Below are 17,592 nucleotides of genomic sequence, written 5' to 3' on the forward strand. Positions count from 1 at the left end.
CTTCCCCTAAAGATAGCTATATCCTGTTCCTTGAAACCTAGGATTTTTATAAATTATATTCCATTTTGATTCAAAATTTTTATAAATTATATTCCATTTAAAGTTATAAAATATTGACTATATCCCCTATGTGTACAGTGTAACCTTGTAGCTTATTCATTTTATGCATATTAGTTGGTACCTCTTAATCCCCTACCCCATCCATCATGCCCCTTCCCACTTCCATTTCCCATCCGGTAACCACACGTTTGTTCACTGTCTCTGTGAGTCTGTTTCTGTTTGGTTTTATTTTTTATATTCCACATACAAGTGATGACAGATAGTACTCGTCTTTTTCTGACTTATTTCACTAAGCATAGTACCGTCCAGGTCCAACCATATTGTTGCAAGTGATGAAACTTTATTCTTTTTTTATGGCTAATATTCCGTTATGTGTGTGTATGTGTGTGTGTGTGTGTGTACCACATCTTCTTTATCTGTTTGTCTGGTGATAGACACTTAGGGTGCTTTTATATTCTGGCAATTATAAATGATGCTGCTATGAATATTGGGGTGCATGTGTGTTTTGTAATTAGTATTTTTGTGTTTTTCGGTTATATATCTAGTAATGGAAGTCCTGCCTCATATGATAGTTTTTTTTTAATGTAAGTTTTTATTTGTTTATTTATTTTTGACTGTGCTGGGTCTTCGTTGCTGTGTGGGCTTTTCTCTAGTTGTGGCGAGCGAGTGCGGGGCGGGGGGGACTCTTCTCTAGTTGAGGTGCGTGGGCTTCCCATTGAGGTGGCTTCCGGCAGGCAGGCTTCAGCGACTGTGGACATGGGCTCAGTAGCTGAGGCCCCTGGACTCTAAAGCACAGGCTCAGTAGTTGTGGTGCATGGGTTTAGCTGGCCCATGGCCTGTGAAATCTTCTCGGATCAGGGTTTGAACCCATGTCTCCTGCACTGGGAAGCTGATTCTTTACCACTGAGCCACCAGGGAAGCCCCACATGTTATTTCTAGCTTCAGTTTTTTGAGAAAACTACATAATATTTTCCACAGTGACTGTACCAGTTTACATCCCCACCAACAGTGTAGGAAGGTTCCCTTTTCTCCACACTCTCACCATAATTTTTATTTATGTTCTTTTTGATGATAGTCAGGCTGACAGGGGTGAGGTGATACCTCACTGTGATCTTGGTTTGCATTTCCCTGATGATAGTAATTTTGAGCATGTTTTCCTGCTGGCCATCTGCATGTCCTCTTTGGAAAAATGTCTATTTAATTCTTTCCATTTTTTATTTTATTTTTATTTTTATTTTATTTTATTTTTTTTGGTGGTAAATATTATTTATTTATTTATTTATTTATTTTTATTTTTTATTTTTTTTAATTTTTATTTTCCAGTGGGTTTTGTCATACATTGATATGAATCAGCCATAGAGTTACACGAATTCCCCATCCCGGTCTTTTTTCTTTTGGTGATGCGTTGTATGAGCTGCTTAAATACACTGGATATTAACCCCTTTTTGATCATATCATTTGAAAATATTTTTTCCTATTCATTAGATTTTCTTTTCATTTTGTCAATGCTTTTCTTTGCTTTGCAAAAGCTTTCAGGTTTAATTAGGTCCCATTTGTTTATTTTTGCTTTTGTTTTACTTGCCTCAGGAGACAGATCCAGAAAAAATTTTTGGTGTGTCTTGTGTCAAAAAGAATTCTGCCTATGTTTTCTTTTAGGTGTTTTATAGTTTCCAGTCTTAAATTTAGTCTTTAATCCATCTTGAGCTTTTTTTTTTGTATGTAGTTTGAAAAATATGCATTGGGTAAATAGAATAAGTGGTATTTTTTTTCTGTCCAGAAGATGAGTTGTGCAAAACTTCTGAGTAGAAGTGGCATAGGAGATGGATTCTGAAGGATAATTGTGGCTTCCATGCAGTGTCGGCGGCTTCCAGGAAGAAGTAATAGCGTTTGCAAAGGCAGAAATATGTGAAACTATAAGGTGTTTTTATGAAAGGGCTGGTTGTTTCAGTATGGATGTGTGAGTATATGGTGAGGGGAAAAGACACTAGTAAAGAGGTTTGTGAATAAACTTGAATTCTGCATAATTTAGATTTTATTCTGAAAGCAGTAGAAAGGGAATAATTGCAACATGAAACCTGATGTGGCTGGATTATTATTTTATGAATGTAACACGGACCACCAAGTGAAGGATACATTGGACGGAGGTCAAAAGGTGGTTACAAGACACTCACCATCGTCAGGACTCCAGGTAATGTGGGCTTAACAGAGCAGTCACAAGACTGAGGTAGTTTTGCAAGTCTCTTTAGCAATAAGTGTGACAGTTATTAATAAATTGATGGCTGATTGGTTTGGGTGGAAGATTGTAAGGGAAACGGAAATATCAAATATGTTCTGAGTTGGAGTGACTGGGCAGATATTTGTCTTGTGATTTGTGGTACACCCAGGAGAAAGATTAGTTTGAAGGATCAATGAAAATTAATGTCAGAGATGCTAAGTTTGACAAGATATGCCGGTAAAACTTGGAGAAACTAGCTGGATTTTGTTGTTGTTTTAGTCCCTAAGTCGTGTCCAACTTTTAGTGATCCCATGGATTGTAGCCCACCAGGCTCCTCCACCAGGTTCCTTGCCTGGAATTCTCCAGGCAAGAATACTGGAGTGGATTGCCATTTCCTTCTCTAGGGGATCTTGCAGACCCAGTGATTGAACCTGCATCTCCTACAGTGGCAGGCAGATTCTTTACTGTTGAGCCACCAGAAAAGCCCAGCTGTAGTTTAGGAATGATATTAAATCTAGGAACAAGGATATGAAAATATAATTTATTATTATCATCTGATTCCTCAGTAATATGTGAAAAGTTAGAAACCTTTGTGATTAGGTGTACTTGATCTTAGAACCCAGACCCAACTGGGATGAACATACACAAGTTACATTCACTTTCTTATCTGTTAATTGCATTTCTTAAATTAAAAATTTGCACATTTTTAGTGTTAGCTTTGAGCTGAAGTTCTAGGCAATGCCAAAGTTCATATTCTTTTTACCATGACTAACTAGCTAATGCTTTTCAAATAAGGTCCATTCTCAAAATTCGAAGGAGCAGTCTGCTTATACACATATAGTACTGTGGAAACTTCTTAAAGGACAGTTGATTTTTGGCAAAAATCTGGCCAAGTCCAGTCCAAGGCAGCAAATAGCAAGGAGTGCTGCCTGTGAGCGGTGCTGCTGTAGCTCAAAGAGGAAGGGAAGGGTTTCAGCAACGGTAGGTCTCTACCTGGGCTTTGGAGAACAACAGGATTTGGATATATGAAAAGCAGAGGCTCAGCCCTCTAGATTGAAGTCTCAGCAAATAGGAGGTGGATTTTACATTATTTTACGTATTTTTACATTATTGAGGTTCCAGATGTGGACAATGATGCTTTGCACCTAGTCTTGATTTACACAAATTGTGGGTGGAAAAGTCATTGCTTTTCAGTGTCTTCCTCAGGTATGTGAAATATGTTGTATGCTTAAATGTACACTGCTACTCTTTACCTAGTTCTCAGAAGAAGTTTTCAGATGGTAGTATTAAATATTACAAGTAGAGGAAGCATTCTAAGTACAAATAACATTTCATGCAATATCCAAAAGATTGAGGAAATACAAAGATTTTCACTGATTTTTTAAAATATATATATATGTTTACTAAAAGGGCAAAATTAAATTTTTAACAGAAAAATTGACAGAAAAAAAAAAAAAAGAAAGTGCTCAAAGCAAATTGAGGATAGTACAACCAAGGTTGCTTCCTGTAGTTGTTAGAGGTGTGGATACAGAAAAGACTATTTCACAGAGATAAGGAAATGGCATTAGTGTTTTCTGATAGAGTCATCCAAATCTATTTAGTTTTTATGGCCAGATAAAGTTTCTGACCTTACAGGAGACTTCAAAGACAGATAAATGGGTAGATAAAACACCACAATGGAATTTAATTAAAGCTATAATGAACATTGGTTTTGTATTATCTAGATGAATTTTCAGTCTCTTGAAATTTGTATAACATTGGGATATTTTACTATAGTCAGCTTCATACATTTGGCTGTGAGATGCTTGCTGGCAGTATGTTCAAGGAACAAAGGAAACATTTTAGCCCATTTATAAGGGAAGGCCTTTATGTTCTTTGAGACTACAGTGGTGAAAAATGAGCCAGAGACAACATTTACAGAGTTTAAAGGCAAAAAATCATAAGATGGTACTATTTTTTCTAATAGCTTTATATTATTGAATATTTATTCTGTGCCAGGAGTATTATATTCATTAACTCATTTATCCTTCATAATGATCCTATAGGGTGAATAGAGACTATTGTTAATGCTATTTTTAAATGGAAAACTGAGGTCTGTTAGTAGTGATGAGCTTATCTAAGTTCATACAACTGATAAATGGCAGAACTGAGGCTCTAATACCAGCTTGGATGACTTATTACAAGGTCTTAACTACTCTATTGTACTAGCTTGGGTGACTTATTACAAACTCTTAACTACTCTATTGTACTGGCCTGAAATTCTGTGCTATATATTATCTAGTTCCATTTGATGGGCAGCAGTGGAGTAAAGTATGAAGCGCTGGAATAAGACCTGTATTCATATTCTAATTTTGCTACTTCACAGTGTATAACCATCAGCTGCATTGGACTGGATATCCACAATGGCTCAAACCCTTGTCTGGTGATTGAGGCTGACTTTAGCTGGGAGCTCAAGTAGGGCTTATGCATATGCCTTTGACTTCCAAGGTGGTAATTTGTTCCTGAAATGTAAATTCCCCCCATTCTGCTTGTCAAACTTCTATTTATTCCTGAAAACCTATGTCCTAGGCCTTCATTCCAGAACCATCAGTTTGACTTGATCTCACCATTCATGTGCTCCTTGAGTAAGCTCTTCATCTCTCAGGTAGAGGTCTCATTTTCTGCTATTGTAGGTATTGAATTAAAATCTACCCCAGTGGACTATATTCTCAAGGATTAAACCCAAAACTTCCTATATTTTTTCTTCAGAGTCTAGCTGTTGTCTCCATAGTAGGTATCCAATAAATGCTGATGAATGAACACTATTAGGTCAGCCTTTTACTATAGTATTTTAAATCGTCAAGAGCTGATTTGTATAGCAGTTACTCTATCCAAGTAAAATCGCTTGGTCAGAGAGTGAGTGAAAACACCACAAAATTATCTCATTAAAAGAGAACAGGACTTTATAAATCTCTCTATATTTCACTTTTTTCATTAAGGGATATACTGACAATAATGCCATTTATTTGCTTGCATAAAACTATGAAAGCTTACAAATTTTCCCAAATTAACATTATTTTCTTCATCAGCAAGATATAGCTTTATGACTAAGATTAAGGCAGCTCAGTAGAATTTGTTATAAAGTTATTTTTAAGAATTATTATAGTCAACTAAATATTTTAGTGGCAATAGTGGTTTTCTTTAGCCCCCAAAGTTTGCTTAAGTATACACCTAATGACTGATTTATCATTCATTCATTACAAAAACATTTATTGGATGCCTGTTTATGTACTAAGTCCTGAGGATAGACATTAAAATTGGAGAACCAATTATTTTCAAAAACTCACTGTGATAATGATTTGTAAATGAATGTGGAAAGAAACAGTGGAAAAGTAGGAGACAGAAGAAACAACAGAGATAGCTAGTATAAATGAAATAAATGACACAAACAGGACATGGTTCTTCTTGAATGTTTAGGGGGATGCTTCAGAGATGATGAAATAATTGAGCTGTGTTGAAAAATGAGTAGCAACTACTAGAAAGGATGAAGTTGTAGAGGGAAGATAAGATTCAAGAGTGGACAGCAAGGAGAGACATAGAATCTCAGACAGTCTGCTCGTGGCATTGTATCTTTAATTTGGGAAGCCGTAGGAAGCTTGGGGGAAGGAGCATGCCGTGATCAGAAGGTCATTTCCAGAGGCAGATACAGATATATTAGGGAAAAACTGTCACAGGATATGCCAGAGGAAGAGGAGACAATTAGAAGTTTATTAATATATTTTAGGCCAGTGGGTATAGAAGAAATGTACCCAGACAAGATCTGTGGGAATGGTGAAGTAAGGTTAGGTAACAGATACAGCAAAATGGAATCCATGAGATGTTTTATCAGACAGTAGAGTGACAGGACAGGGAGTGGGAGAAATAGCAGACTTTGTGTTAAGCTATGAATCTTGGTGATTAGGGAGACAGTAGTGGTATTAGCATAGATTCCACAGAAAGAACAAGGGAAAAGTAGAGACAAGTTCTCTTTTAGAAAACAGGTTTGGAGCACACACCGGTAGCCATGCTTCAGTTGTTGCCAAAGATGTTCTACAGCTTCGCTGAGAAACCAATGCTTCCTACCTTCTGCATCCAAGCAGTGAACATCTTTGGAAACCAGTCCCTGAATTTTAGGTAAACCCAGATGTTAAGCCAGTTGGAGCATATTGCACTAGGAATTCACATTTTATCTTTAATTGACACACAATGGCGGCAAATAACATAATTTGCATTCTGGTAGTGAAGCCAAGCCAGTGCTGATTTGGAGACAATAGTTTGGAATCTCTGTCTGGACACAAAGTCTTTTTCTCATACAAATGAGCGCAGATGTAGCAGGCAATCTTTAGTGACTAATAATGCCTCCTTTCAGATTCCGAGCGGAGTTTGTTTGCTTATTCATTGTTTTCTTCTTTTCTGATTTTGGCATGTTTTATGGCATCACAATCCCTATTCCAGCTGCAGGAGAATCACAGCACAGTTAATCAAGTAGAAAATGTATATTCAGACTCACAAAATAAATCCAAACAGATAGACAAACAAACAAAAACACTGTTATGCGTGTACCAGGATTGGAAGAAAATGTTTTTCTCCTGGCCTGGAATGAACTGCCATGGTTCTCCATTGTATTACTCTTAAAAAACAGTATCACTGAACAAGAAGAAAACAAAAATGCACAGCCTTACAATGATATTTCTTAGTATTATTATAATGTAATAAATGTCTTAATTGTTGAGGTTGATCATAGAAATGATAATTTAAATGTATATAAATCTACCTTTATTCCATTAGGAAATGGCTGCTGACTTTCCCAGTGGTCCCCACCTGGAATCGTTGCTAACTCCCCCTGCAAATCCAGCTTATCTTGTTCTTGAATGGGTCCTGATCAGTGTGGAAGTAGATTTTTCACTTGCTCAGCAGCCTCAGGCCTTTCTTATGATAGAATATGGAATTTTGGTATTGCCCAGATTTTTGGCAACATAAGTTTCAAGGGACATGATCACAGTGACAAAGAAAGTTGGTTTTTGTAAACCATCTATGAGCCCCCCTTGTGCCACCCTTTGCCCCATGCAAGTTACCTTCTGCCTTGGCTGCTCTGCCTAGCGCTCCCCAGCAGTGTCTCCTGCCTTCCTTCCCCACATAGGCATGTCTGTGGCTATGGGAGCTAGAGCTGAGGCCCACTGCTGGAGCCTGCACGTGCTACAGAATCAACCTCTCTTTTCTCTCCACCATCTACTTCGAACCTCCTTTCATGTGGCTTTGGGTCCTGACTTTAGGGTTTACCCACCCTATATGGGATGATGACTCAAGTGTTACCCTTAGGGTTAGTGACTATCTCTTGACTCTGCTTTGCTGCAGATGGCAATACCCTGATCTAATTACCACCTGGCCAGGTCTATGGAACCTTCCTCCCTGATTTGCACAGAAAGGAAGAACGGTCATACAGGATCCCTCCCTACCAAGCCTCAGAGTCAAGGATGACTGCCTTCCTCAAGAGATCTCTCTCATGACCTTGGATTCTGCTCTCAAATCACTTCCCTTTCCTCCCCAGCCTATGTTATACATGTCTCAGTTCAGTTGCTCAGTTGTGTCTGACTCCTTGTGACTCCATGGACTGCAGCACACCAGGCCTACCTGTCCATCACCAATTCCTGGAGTTTAGCCAAACTCATGTACATTGAGTCAATGATGCCATCCAACCATTTCATCCTCTGCTGTCCCCTTCTCCTGCCACCTTCAATCATTCCCAGTATCAGGGTCTTTTCAAATGAGTTGGTTCTTCACATCAGGTGGCCAAAGTATTGGAGCTTCACTTCAGCATCAGTCCTTCCAATAAATATTCAGGACTGATTTCCTTTAGGATTGACTGACTGGATATCCTTGCAGTCCAAGGGACTCTCAGGAGTCTTCTCCAACACCACAGTTCAAAAGCATCAATTCTTCAGTGCTCAGTTTTCTTTATAGTCCAACTCTCACATCCATACATGACTACTAGGAAAACCATAACTTTGACTAGACGAACCTTTGTTCATAAAGTAATGTCTCTACTTTTTACTATGCTGTCTAGGTTGGTCATAGCTTTTCTTCCAAGCAGCAAGAGTCTTAATTTCATGGCCGCAGTCACCATCTGCAGTCATTTTGGGGTCCCCAAAAATGAAGTCTGACACTATTTCCATTGTTTCCCAATCTACTTGCCATGAAATGATGGGACTGAATGCCATGATCTTAGTTTTCTGAATGTTCAGCTTTAAGCCAACTTTTTAACTCTCCTCTTTCACTTTCATCAATAGACTCTTTAATTCTTAATTTTCTGCCATAAGGGTGGTGTCATCTGCATATCTGAGGTTATTGATATTTCTCCCAGCAATCTTGACTCCAGCTTGTGCTTCATCCAGCCCAGCATTTCTCATGATGTACTCTGCATATAAGTTAAATAAGCAGGGTGACAATAGACAGCCTTGACGTACTCCTTTTCCTATTTGGAACCAATCTGTTATTCTATGTCCAGTTCTAGCTGTTGCTTCTTGACCTGCATACAGATTTCTCAGGAGGCAGGTCGGGTGGTCTGGTATTCCCATCTTTTTAAGAATTTTCCAGAGTTTGTTGTGATCCACACGGTCAAAGGCTTTGGACATGTCTGATACCCTATAAATAAGACACTGCTACTCATTTGTCCCTGTTACCAGTTCTGATTTTCTTTCTAAACTCAGTTAGAGGTAATGGAAACAGCATTATTTTTCGTAGTCAGAAACACATGAGTTAAAATTTTAGAATTTTATTACCTATATCCCCTTGGAAGATTTTTTTGTTTTGTTTTGTCTGTGAAGCAGCTTCCTCATCTATTAAATAGAAAATAGTATTTCTAAACTAGACCAGCAGGCAAATCATTTCCTCTGAATGACCATATCCTTTACTGGACAGAATAATTGAGTTGATGGGTTGTTTGATATAGATCCAGTCTTAGTTCCAAATTGTTTATCTATCTATTCTTCAAACTAAGGTACCAATCCTAGAATCTCAGAATTGGAAAGATATTTAAACAGTATTATAACTCAAATTCAATCCACTATATGAATCCCAGCTGAACCATCTCTGCCAAATGTCCATCAGCCTCCATGGAAACACTCTTAGCATCAGGAAACTCATTGCTTAATATTTACAAAGTATTTTTTCACAGTGGGTCAAAACCTGCCTCCCTGATTATAAAATTTTTTTAAATTATATTTTTTAAAGTATATTTAAAAATTCCGTTCCACCTAGTTTTTCTTGTTTTTGTTGTTGTTGTTACTTCTTTTTTATTCATTATGTGTGCATTAGGTAAACCTGGCTTCGAAATAGAGTTCCCCCCAGAAATCACTCTTGATTGCCTGTTGAGTTTGCTATTTGTATTTTTCACTTTAATAACTATGTGAACCATTCTCAGGGGAGTGGAAAAAAATCATTGAAAAATGTGTTTTAAATATTCAATATACAAAGCCATCTGCTGTACTCAGAAGAAACAGGATTGATGGACAGGACATAGGGAATTACTCTTTCATAAATGAATCCCCAAAGATTAGACTTCCAAAGAGCAAACCACCTTTTCTGCTGTTTCCTGATGGGATCTGCAAGTTTGTTTTGCCACAACTATGAGAGCTGAGGGATTTGTAAGGTAGTCATTGAACTTGTCAATCAAAATTTAATACAAATGAATGAACTTATAGAGAAGCAAAAGGAAAGAGGAAAACATTAATAGAATCTTAAAACTCTAGAATGTTAAGTAGCAGTTACTGGGGTTCAAGTTTAATTTATATATACATGCACTTTTTTTTTCCATTTATTTTTATTAGTTGGATCGTGTCAATGTATGACAAAAACCACTACAATATTGTAAAGCAATTAGCCTCCAACTAATACATGCACTTTAAAAACAAGTTTTGGTCTCTGCTCTTGAGTACTTTCGCTGGCAGGGAGCTAAGCTCATATATGTAGGCAGATTCACTGCTGAATAACTCTGATTACACTAAAGTTTTATCTTTTGTTGGAATGTCATGTGAGTGTCCTTAATTTCTATTTCTAAGATCTATTTCTTTATACTAAGTCATTCATTCATGTATGCATGATGTGTTTTTTTTTTCCTTGCACAATTTGTCAAGTTCCCATTCTGTCCAAACTCCTCTCCTAAACCCAAGGATGCAATAGAAAACAGCATAGTACTTTTTTTATGCTGACATAGAATGTGAAATATATCAGGTGAATCAATAGTGATTGCAGAATCACATAATAGGTATAAAATTTCAAATTGTAGTAAGTACTATAAAGTTAAATTAGAGGAGTTTTGTGAGATCATATAATAGAAAAAAAAATAGCCAATTCTGGTGGTTGTAGTAATCATCAAAGTCGTGCTGGTGGACAAGACACTTCCTAAAGAAATGATATTTGAATTGGGAAGTAAAGAGGGAGTAGGTTTTAGGTTTATTTTTAGTTTTATGGCACACGGGGTCTTCATTGCTGTGTGCTGGCTCTTTCTCTAGCTGCGGCGCTCGGGCTTCTCCTTGCAGAGTGTCCTCTTGTGGCGCGTGGGCTCCAGGCACATGGCTCAGTGGTTGCAGCACGTGAGCTCGCGAGTGTGGACTCGGTAGTTGCAGTCTATGGGCTTAGTTGCCTCGTGGCACGTGGGATCTCCCCAGATCAGGGATCGAACCCATGTCCCCTGCATTGGCAGGCAGATTCTTAATCACTGAACTACAGGGAAGCCCGAATGAGTTGTTTTTAACAAGAGTGAGGAGTAGGGATGATGAAAAACTAGCTTTTCTGGACAGGGAGTGATATGTGAGAAGATTTGAATGAGCAGGATGAGCACAGGGTTAGGACTAGGATAGTTACCCTTCCCCACAATAGTGCGTTGCTGACCTCTCTTAATCTTCTCGCCTTATATGTCTCTGGGTCCTTGAGCCTTTTCTCACATGATATGAACCCCAAAACTCTCACCCCTCTTTCTGCTCTCCTTTGGCCACGTTCCAGCTTATCTTTGTCTCCTTTCCATGTGCTCCTAACAACACAGCAGCACAGAGGTAAGTCATGCCGGTGTGTTAGGAGGAAAAACAATGTCTGCAAGTCCCCAACAGGGGGTGGAGGAAGTTTCAGCTGAAGTTCTACAAAAAATATCAGGCTAGTGAAGAGTTATTGGAGTAATCCCAGAAATCCTACTAGGCTGTAAGACAGATGCTATCCTGTAAGCTTCTCTACTTCCCCTCCGCCTATCAGCAGTATTTTAAAAGGTGAAAAAGGAGCTAAGCTGATAGATTTGGAATCAGTCTTTATATGGCTTTGGGCAGCAGAAATAGCATTTTGATGTGGGACAAAAGAGACAGGACAAAAGAGCTCTTTTATCTATTTCTACAAGCTCTACATTATAACAATATCTTTTTTGGTATCTCATCTCTTTTCTCTCAACCTGAAGTTCCTTGGGATCTATTTTTCTTCCTAAATAGTTTTCACCCTAGACTGGAAAATGTCACCATTGGCGATGGATTCTCCCAGGCGGACAAAGTGCCAAGCAGCTCCCAAAGTGCCCCAAAGGCTTTAGCCTAAAGGATAAACGGCAATTATCTGAAGGGGAGAGAGTTGATCCTGTAAATAAATTTGACTGGCATTAAGTATTTAACGTGGTGGTTGGCTCCATGAGGGCAGTCCATTAAATGCATAATGGCATAGTATCCATTCGGGCTTTACTGTCAGTCTGACAAGCACCAACCAGGCTGCATGGCATTAAACTGTAAGTGACAAGTTCTGATAGACCTGTCAGCTTGAGATGTTTTACTTTAAGGCAAACAGAAAAGACTGCAGATTCTTTTATTAAAAAAGTAATATCCAGTTGGGGAAGAGAGGGTAGCAGGTATGATATAGTTCAAGGAATAGGGCTTTGGAATCAAACAGACCTGGGTTAGAGTTAGTGGCCCTGTCAATTACTGCTGTGTATTCATTGAGCAAATTCCTTCACCTACCTGAGTCTTAATTCACTAATGAGTAAAATGGGAATAATGTATATTTCGGGCTTGCCTTAGATAAGGTTCCCCAGGAAAATATCTGGGACCGAATGTATATTCAGGTCATTTACTGGGAAGTGTTTTTGGAGAAAGTAGCTACAGTGGAGTAAGGGAACTGGGACTGGGCTAAGAGAAAAGTTAGACATTCTTCTCTTCCTTTAATCATTTGTTAGTAACAGCCATTAACACGAATTTATTCAGTTCAGTTCAGTCACTCAGTCGTGTCCGGCTCTGTGACCCCATGGAGTCCAGCATGCCAGGCTTCCTTGTCCATCACCAACTCCCGGAGCTTGCTGAAACTCATGTCCATTGAGTCGGTGATGCTATCCAACCATCTTATCCTCTGTCATCTCCTTCTCCTGCTGCCTCCAATCTTTCCCAGCATCAGGGTCTTTTCCAATGAGTCAGTTCTTTGCATCAGTTGGCCAAAGTATTGGAGCTTTAGCTTCAGCATCAGTCCTTGCAATGAATATTCAGAACTGATTTCCTTTAGGATTTCCTGGTTTGATCTCCTTGCAGTCCAAGGGACTCTCAAGAGTCTTCTGCAACACCATAATTCAAAAACATCAATTCTTAGGCACTCAGCTTTCTTTGTAATCCAAATCTCACATCCATGCATGACTACTGGAAAAACCATAGCTTTCACTAGATGGACCTTTGTCAGCAAAGTAATGTTTCTGCTTTTTTAATATGCTGTCTAGGTTGGTCATAGCTTTTCTTTCAAGGAGCAAGCATCTTTTAATTCATGGCCACAGTCACCATCTGCAGTGATTTTGGAGCCACCAAAAATAAAGTCTCTCAGTGCTTCCATTGTTTTCCCATCTCTTTGCCATGAAGTGATAGGAATTGATGCCATAATGGTAGCTTATTAAATGTTGAGTTTTAAGCCAACTTTTTCACTCTCCTCTTTCACTTTCATCAAGATGCTCTTTAGTTCCTCTTTGCTTTCTGCCATAAGAGTGGTGTCATCTGCATATCTGAGGTTATTGATATTTCTCCCGGCAATCTTGATTCCAGCTTGTGCTTCTTCCAGCCTGGCATTTCGCATGATGTACTCTGCATGTAAGTTAAATAAGCAGGGTGACAATATACAACCTTGACGTACTCCTTTCCCTATTTGGAACCAGTCTGTTGTTCTATGTCCAGTTCTAACTATTGCTTCTTGACCTACGTACAGATTTCTCAGGAGGCAGGTCAGGTGGTCTAGTATTCCCATATCTTTCAGAATTTTTCACAGTTTGTTGTGATCTACACAGTCAAAGGCTTTGCTGTAGTCAATAAAGCAAAACTAGATGTTTCTCTGGAACTCTTGTGCCTTTTTGATGATCCAGCAGATGTTGGCAATTTGATCTCTGGTTCCTCTGCCTTTTCTAAATCCAGCTTGAACATCTGGAAGTTCACGGTTCACATACTGTTGAAGCGTGGCTTGGAGAATTTAGAGCATTACTTTATGTGAGATGAGTGCAATTGTGTGGTAGTTTGAGCATTGTTTGGCATTACCTTTCTTTGGGATTGGAATGAAAACTGACCTTTTCCAGTCCTCTGGCAACTGCTGAATTTTCCAGATTTGCTGGCATATTGAGCGAAGCACTTTCACAACATCATCTTTTAGGGTTTGAAATAGCTCACCTGGAATTCCATCACCTCCACTAGCTTCATTCATGGTGATGGTTCCTAAGGACCACTTGACTTTGCATTCCCGGATGTCTGGCTCTATGTGAGTGATCACACCATTGTGGTTATCTGGGTCAGCAAGATCTTTTTTGTATAGTTCTTCTGTGTATTCTTGCCACCTTTTCTTAATACCTTCTGCTTCTGTTAGGTTCATACTATTTCTGTCCTTTATTGTGCCCATCTTTGTTAATCTGAAAAGCAATTGTTAAGCACTTCTCTAGAAACACAGAACTGTCCTAGAAACAAAATCTAAGATGGAACTTTGAGTGCAGGTGGCATATTGGGGAATGGTCTTATGTATACCACCTGTAATATAAGTGGGATTATCAGGATAGCATGTTGATCTACAGTGTAGTTGCAACAGCGACCTCAGCTGATCTGTGGAATGCTGTCACACAAATATGGCTTTTCACAAGTGACTCACATTTCAAAGGTGTCTCACATTGGAGCAAGGGATCTGGGTCTTGGTCCAACTGCATCTGTAGGTCACTGAATGCAGACTGCCTTTGAGGGTATACCACTGGTAAGGCCACTTCTTTGGGACAAGAGCAGTTTCTAGGGAGGTACTAAACTGTGAGCTATAAGCAGACCACATATTTGGCAGCCAGGTGGTGAATATCTTGGTTCTGAATAGTCTATCCCTTGTACCATTTGGATCCACTTGCTTCCTATTATAAACTTACACCATCTAGAAACAGCTTTGCCTAGATTCTGTTTGATCACTTCCTGGAAAACCCAAAACCTTACTAGAGGAAGGTTGGTGGGATGAAATATAGCCTCTGCTGCTGCAGATACTCTCTGGCTACAATTGATAGTTATCATTTCCCCTCGTTATACTTTTAGATTTCTCTGCCCCTCAATTAGCCTCTCTTACAGTGGTATCTCCAAGACATCTATCTCTGAGGGATTTTGAGTTCCTGATTTTTGTGTCTTATTCAGGTTATAGCTTCTTCACTTGTTGATATTCTTATCAGAATTGGGCAGAAGGTTACCAGGAGGAAGTCCACTTGATCACTTGGGTGTCCAGTGTTTTATTTTCTCCCACATTGTTTAACAGCAGACTAACTTCCTTCTGAGTATAGGTGTTAATTACAACTTCCAGGATAGTAACTTCCCTTTCTGGACTTCTGGTCTCTTGGCACAGAGACCAGCCCTCATCTTTCCCAGCATCAGTGTCTTTTCCTGTGAGTCAGCTCTTCACATCAGGTGACCAAAGTATTGGGGCTTCAGCTTCAGCATCAGTCCTTCCAATGAATATTCAGGTTTGATCTCCTTTAGGATTTCCTGGTTTGATCTCCTTGCAGTCCAAGGGACTCTCCAGAGTCTTCTCCAACACCTCAGTTCAAAAGCATCAATTCTTCGGCACTCAGTTTTCTTTATAGTCCAACTCTAACATCCATACATGACTACTGGAAAAACCATAGCTTTGACTAAATGGACCTTTGTTGGCAAAGTGATGTCTTAGCTTTTTAGGCGTGTCATAGCTATTCTTCCAAGGAGCAAGCATCTTTTAATTTTGTGACTTTAAATTTGTGACTACAGTCACCATCCACATTGATTTTGGAGCCCAAGAAAAATGATAATGAGGTGAATCTTCCTCTTGGAACCAGGACCTATAGATCCACAGAAATTAGAAATGCAGGAGTGGTCAGTATATATTTACCAATATATTATTAGGAATGACCTCTTCTGTCCCCATCATTTGGCTCCTAGACCTATATTCTACCTATTAGAGATACAACACTGTATAATAAGTATTTGTTTAGGGTATATTCTGCACCTCAAAGGATAGAGTCCCATTATTTCAAGCTATGACCTGAACTATTCCAGGAAGATCCCCTGCAGAAGGGAATGGCTACCCACTCCAATATTCTTACCTGGAGAATTCCATGGACGAGGAGCCTGGTGGGCTACAGTCCGTGTGATCACAAAGAGTTGGATACAACTGAGCAACTGACACTTTCACACTTTCAAAAAGCTGTTATCTTGCTTGGTCAGCCAGCTAGCTTCAGGGTTTATGGCAGATGATGGAACAGTGGATCATTGTATCTAAATGGAGCCCTCTACCCTGTCTCTTTTGATGTAAAGTGAACCCCTTATGATGTAATATTATGCAAAGTCCTATTGTTAGATCACTTGCATGTTACATGTGAACCCTTGAGTAGAAGTGCTGGCTGAGACACTTTTGGCAAGGAAAGCAAAATTATACCCTTTATATGTTTTGATTCTAGTTATAGTGAATTTCTGCTTAGTCCAGTTTAGATGGAGCCCAGTATAATAAATTTGTGACTAAGTGGTTGATCTCCTTGAGGCATGTAACCATCCTGGGAATTCAGCATTAGTTGGTTGATGGCAGTTTGGATATTTGACAAGGTTAGTTGCAAGATCAGCCTGGGCAAGTGAGAGTCATTCTTGAATCCATACCTTGCCTTTATCCCTGATACTATGCTTACTCTAATCATGACACCATGAGTCCATAAAGACTGGCTGATGTCAGCTGGCTATAGTTTTTCTGTCACATTGAATAAGTCATAAAGAAGGGTTAGTGAATTTGATGATAGATCAATAGAAAATATTCATTCTAAAGAATAAAGGAAAAAAGATTGAAAGATTGATAAGTGCTTAAACAAGCACTGATATAATTTTCCATCTAAGTTAATGGAAAACATTAGGCCTAGGTAAGTAGAGAGAAGTAAATGCAAGAAAAATAAGAGCAGAAATCAATGAAATAAAAGCACAAAAACATAAAGAAAATTAATAAACCCCAAATTTAGTTCCTTGAAAAAAATCAAAATATCAATAAAACTCCCTCACTAAGGATTGGGAATGAAAGGGGAAACATCAGGTTTGCCAGTATCTGGAATGAAAGAGAGAGTTACATTAGAGATCCTACCAACTAAAAGATAAAAAACTTAGATAACTTCAATAAAATGTTTCTATTTCCTGAAAAACCCAACTCTCCAGAATTTATACATGATAAAATAGAAAATATGAGTCAAATTATTTATCAAAGTCCATGACATAAAGACAACTCTAGGTGTAAACCATCTTCACTGGGAAATTCTATTCCACATGTGAGGAAGAAAAAATAACAATGCTACTAATATTCTTTCAGAAATATAGTAGGAAGGAAAACATCTCAACTTTCTATTAGGCAAACATAACTGTGATACCAAAGCCTGAAAAATACAGTAGAACAAAATATGTTTTTATAGAAAAATACTTCTCATACATGTAGATGCAAAGACCCATAGTATAATGTTAACAACTTAGATTCCATAGCCTCTTTTGGCCATGAAAACTTACCCTGGGGATGCAGGTCTGATTTCGCATTGGGAAATTAGTCAGTATAATGTACTTTATTAACAACAAAGGAAAAAATATCATCATGCCATTAGATGCGAAAAGGGTGTTTAACAAAATTCAATGCCTGTATGATAAAAATCGGAGTAATCTAGGAATACCAGAGAACTTTCTCAACCTGGTAAGGAACATGTAGACAGAAAACAAACAAACAAAAAAAAAAACCCAAAAGCTGTTCTTTACACTTAACAGGGAAATGTTGAACACTTTCTCCCAGAGATACTTTCAAGTCAAGAA

The sequence above is a fragment of the Muntiacus reevesi genome, chromosome 5 (genome assembly GCF_963930625.1).
Source record: "Muntiacus reevesi chromosome 5, mMunRee1.1, whole genome shotgun sequence".
Lineage (NCBI taxonomy): Eukaryota > Metazoa > Chordata > Mammalia > Artiodactyla > Cervidae > Muntiacus > Muntiacus reevesi.